The sequence below is a fragment of the Ipomoea triloba genome, chromosome 1, assembly GCF_003576645.1.
Source record: "Ipomoea triloba cultivar NCNSP0323 chromosome 1, ASM357664v1".
Taxonomy (NCBI): Eukaryota; Viridiplantae; Streptophyta; class Magnoliopsida; order Solanales; family Convolvulaceae; genus Ipomoea; species Ipomoea triloba.
Window position 1 is genome coordinate 32,752,388 of NC_044916.1, and position 6,000 is coordinate 32,758,387.

Genomic DNA, 6,000 nt, shown 5'->3' on the forward strand with positions numbered 1-6,000 from the left:
AGATTGCAGGAAATTATGGAGAGGGGCATGAAAGTTCTTGTGCCGACATTTTATTGTGAGAAAACGTGTCAGTGAAAACAGAAATGAAAAAGAGACAAAATAGGGACGTCCGGTCGTATTTGACGAAATCCAACAATCGCTTGTCGTTTCTCACTTTTTACCGTTGAAAACGACACTCCTCATTGCGGCTATTTATGGTCTTCATCATCATCTCGCTGCCTGTAATAACGTTCCAACCATTCTGCTGTAAAAATTATTGAAAATATCTAATTCTGTTCATCCAAATCACTATCAATCATATCAAGTATATATAATTATATTTAGCATATTTACATCAAATCTTATTAACAGTAATACTCATAGTTGTATTTATTGCCATTCACACCTTTAAAAAGTGTATTTATTGCCATTGACATCTTAAAAAATTATTTTGATTCAGCTCTCAAATTCTTATATATATATATTTATTAAATTTCATTGTGTCAAGTTTAATTTTATCATTTATTAATAGATCAGCAAGCTGTGTTGTCCATGAACTGACCAAGGCAGTGGAGGCTCTGGCTAGTGCATTTTTGAGAATTGACGCGTGTATTCAACATCTCGTCGATTAATAAAAAATTTTCTTGTTGGCTTTCAATCTATTTGAAAGTTATGTTGGGTAATTTTATTGGTTTCTTTAGCATTTTTATAGAGATTTCTATGTTATGACCATTAATTTGTTAGATGATGGTCATGAAGAGTAATGGTTCGATTGCATTAATGAAAATCGAGAGTTAATACCATCTGGAGTCCTTCGAGTATAATAACTTTGCCACGTTTAGTCCTAAACTTTTAAATTGATAATATGTGGTCCATTGACTTTCAAATTGTTACTATCTGTGGTCCAAGTTAACTATCCATGGTTATTCAACTTTCAAAATTTAACCCGCCATAGTCCTCCTGGAAGGACCATGATTTGTTAAAATTTGATAGTTGTCGGATCATGGGTAGTTAACTTGGACTACAGATGATAACAATTTGAAAGTCGAAAAGCATGGATGGTCAATTTGAAAATTTAGAACTAAACGTGACAAAACCACTATACCTAGAGGAGCACATATGACATTAACCCAAATTTTGTCGGATTATTAGTTATTTACGGAGTACTATTTAGTCATAAACTTGTATTTGTACGCATTAATGGGTAATATAATTGTAAAGATATAGTAACACGTAATATATCATGGTTTCTAGTTAGAGAAATCAAAAGAGGAGAAGAAAATAAGAAAAGTAGAGATTAACCAAAAAAAAAAAACAAAAAAACTATGCTATTATGCGTGGACAATCTGCCGTCGATTCAATCATGTTCACGTAGGTTTCAATCACAGACGGACTTGCATCGCAAAATATAGTAGAAAATACAAGCAACACGTCCATTTGGGATCTTATGTATTTTGGCTTTCAAATTCTAATTAATTAAATAAATAATTTTACCATCACCTATAATATGTTAATTACAGGTAATAATTTAAATGTCGTTTTAGAACAAAATTTTAGTCCATGTATAATTTGCATAATGGATGTGAGTCATCACCCAGGCCGGTCCTGAACGACCAGGACAATGGCACATGCTAACATGCTCCCAATTTTTAGAGCTCAATTTTTTATATATAAATATTATATATACAAAATCTATTATTTTTATACTTGATATTTTTTTATTTTTTTTTTTACAATTCATAGATTGTTTTAATTATAATTGAAGATAAATTTTTAGATGAATTTGTCATCAAAATTTTGGTGAATAATTTTGTATTTAAAAATACATGAAAAATGTCACTTTTTTATATTAAATTTTAAATTATATTTTTCTTTGTTGAAATTTTATGCATTATGTTTTGACAAATATTTTTTTATTACATTTTTATTTTTGTCATAGGGCACACTAACTTGAAGTCCAAATAAATTTGGACACAATTATCTCAGTTATAGGGATTTTCTAAATCTTTTATACGTTTATCTTTATCTAATTATCTTTGAGATGTTGTTTTGAATTATGTTTCTTACATTTATAAATAGAGATTTCTACGTATCATTATAGCAAAATTTAAATAAAAAAAAAATCCCTTGTGTTATCTTGTCTTACTATTGTTGGCTTTGTCTTTCTTGTTTTACTCTATTATATTTAGATTACAAATTTACTTTATTATATTTATTTAGATTGCATCTCGAAACAAAAAATAATAATGAAGTTTCAAATTAAACTATTAGACAATAGCCCTACTTCTACTATAACAACCCTAGTCATCACCAGATTGGATAAAGTGGAAGCATAGGTTTGGATCTGCTCCAGATGATTTAGACAATCGGGTTAGTCTCATCCAATAAAACCAAAAATCAACGCAGTAAGCAAATAAATAAATAAAAGGAAAAATGACGATTTTAGTCTATTAATTATATTCCTATTGTAAACTCAGTCAATGAATTATTATCATATACAAATTTTTCCTTTAATTATGTGTAAAGTGATAGTTTTAATCCACCACTAACAAATTATGTTAATATTAATAATTTATTTTAAATTTCTAAATTATTGAAGTACACCTTAGTCATTTTTTATGTATATCATTTTGTATTAAATAATTAATTAATCGTTGAGGTTGACAGACACAATTTTTTGTCATTGGAGTATAGCTAAAGCATCAAAATTGTTTTGGTTTATAAGTTTACTAAATATTACTGATTGAAATAAATATTACGAATTTAAGTAATTTATTGTTTTCATCTAAATGAGTTAGAGCATATGCACTAATGGATAATTGTTAATTTTTGAAATAGTGTCGTGTAAGGTGGAGGTAAGAGAAAAAAAGAGATCATCTGCAAATCAAGTTTTTGGAATAGTATAGAATTTTTTTTTTGCTCTCTGCTGTATGCGAAAAGTGACAGTTTTGATTTCTATTATTTTTTAAAATAATTTTTTATTTTTTATCCCTTCCCATTTATCTTTTCCTAATTACACTTACTGACTTACAAAAGTTTTTCTAAAACCGTGAATAAATTTCATTGATAAGGATGCAGTCTTCAATTTATAAGTAATTACCATTCATATGTCATTCATATTTTCTTTAAAAAGAGAGATAAAATCTTAATTCTATCATAATTGTATATTTAATTTTCTATTTGCAAAAAAAAAAAAAAAAAAAAANAAAAAAAAAAAAAAAAAAAAAAGAATAGTTCCAATTTGAATTGATAACCCTCTGACGCCCTCCTCGTTCCTCCACTTAAACAGTGTTGCAAGTTGGATGCATGGTCCTACACACCATTTAAATTCCCTGACATTTTCCTTTGTTTTTTCTCTGTAAAGAAATTAGGCCGTACTATGTTCATTGGCCCTTGCTCTCACTTTTCGAGAAAACCAAACTGAACAACAAATGAATAAAGATAGGCAGGTATACTAGTACTGATTACTGAAACATGAACAAGAGGATCGACATGCAGTCACCAGACATTAGATTTTGCGTTGTTTTGTAACGATGAAGACAAACACGTAAAATTTCCTATGAAACTTCGCACTTACAACGTTAATCATCATTACATACTACTGTAAAAAGGCAAAAACATAACCTGAGTCTGATCGAGTGAAATAGACTAATTCATCCTTAATCAAAGGTCAACGGTTCGATTATTGGCTTTAGGTATGAAACAACTTTAAATCTCTATGCCAGCTGTCTCACTCATTTGTATAAGAGGAGATCTAAATATTTAATTTTTTATTAATGAGATCAAAGATATTAATTAAATATCCGACTCGAAGAAGTGTTACCCAACAAAAAAGCTAAAATATACGTACTCGTTATTGGGTGTTATATTAAAACGGTTGCTTATAACAGATTGAGATAGAACAGGGAAAGTAATTAACGATAATAATGAAAGGCGGAGAGCAATAATGATAGGATTTCCTTTTGACCAATCTTAGAAGTGGGAATCATTCTAAATCATAGTATTATTGTGTAAAGCATACTTAGCTTGAAATTACAGAACCATGTGCACTGCAATTTGTCATTTAAAAATAATAATAATAATAACAATTCTTTGCGGTTATACATCACTTTTAAAATTTCTGATGTATATCACCATCACAGGTAATAATGTTGCTTTTCCACAAAGATGTTGCTAATTTAATTTAATTTGGAGATAAGCATGATTGCAAATATAGTAATTTAATAGTATAAAGTGTTTTTGAATTTAGATATAATTGAATAATTTGTTTCATCCCAACTAAAAGTTTAAGCAATAATCAGCTTGGTTGGTGTGAGTGGCTCGGCACTCTTGCCCCTTAAGAGGAGGTCGGGAGTTCGATCCCCCCTTGTATGGAGAAACCAATATGGCCAGCACTTTGCCTCTTAATTGGGCCGGCTCGGTGCGAGCGAGGATACGGGCAAAAGAGTTGTTTCAGTAATAAGAAAATTTTGCAATCACTGTCTGATAGTGTGCACTGGATAAATTCCGTATTACGTAACCTTACTAGTTACACTAATATAAGACACCTCAAATCAATGTTACACTAATATAAAACACCTCAAATCAATAAGACTAATAAGTCGCTTCCATTGAGAATTAAACTTATAATCGTCAACTTAATCAATTTGGTTGAGGTCCGGCTCATTAAACTACGCATTTTTGTGTTATATATATTCTATTGTATGGTGAATATATATAATAGTGTATAATTAAGTATTATGATAATAATGATGATGTTGTTCCAATTGCTCCAAAGGACCACAAACCTTACCTTAACCTCTTATCTTGTTTGCACCCACAACTAAATTGATTGCCTTGTTTTTTTAAAAATAAAAGAGTTAATTACCGATTTGGTCCCTCGACTATTGGGATTTCACCACTTTGGTCCTCGACAAATTTTCTTGCCCAATTAAGTCCTCGACTTTGAAAAAATTAACCAATTTGGTCCTCCGTTTATTTTGGTGTTAAACAGCCGTTAAATCAGGACCAAATTGGTGAAATTTAAATAGTCAAGGGACCATTTCGGTAATTAATTTTGACTGAAATGGTCCCTTGATTATAGTGAAATTACCAATTTGGTCCTGATTTAACGGATATCAAATGGTAAAATAAACGGGAGGACCAAATTGGTTAATTTTTTCAAAGTCGAGGACTTAATTGGGCAAGAAAAATTATTGAGGACCAAAGTGGTGAAATCCCAATAGTCGAGGGACCAAATCGGTAATTAACTCAAAATAAAAATTGATTGCCTTGTTTAAACATGAATTACGACAAACTACTTTTGGACTCACTTTATTTCTCACTTCTCATATGTACATGTGTAGTCTCTCACATGCAATTGCTTACATACACGCATATACAGCTGGCATTTTGCCGTTATATATAGGTATGCGCATGTATATGTACGTGTATATATTGGGAAATATTTTGGTACTATTATATGATGTCGGCATCGTATAAAGAAAAGAGTAATTTTGAAATAAACGATCATTTATTTTATTTAATTTTTTCAATCAAAAATACATAAGAGGTACCAAAAATTATGTGCACGGAAGGGAACGGAAATGGGATGAGACAATTCAAATTTAATGTTTTTCATGTGCCTCTTTATCAAAAAATAGGAATATATATTTTTTCCATTTTATCTTAGGCAAGCTAATATGAATATATGATCAAATACCCCCACCACACACATATACATCACAATATATAGACCAGAGTGGTATTTAGATTTTAGAAGTCTGTTCATCTGCACTGAGGCTTGAACTGACCCCTTCTATATGGGAGTGGAATCAGGTGCCACTATATTACAAGGTATTGGCATATGTTATTTGCAGTTATTCTTTTATGTTTAGTAAAATTATATTTTTTTAATAAATTGAGAAATATTATTATTATTAGGGAGTTTTTTTTTTTTTTTTTTTTTAACGCCATCCAACCGACACCAACCCGGATTCCTGTGTCGTAATTTTCTCTTAAGCATTCCTATATATAATCCTC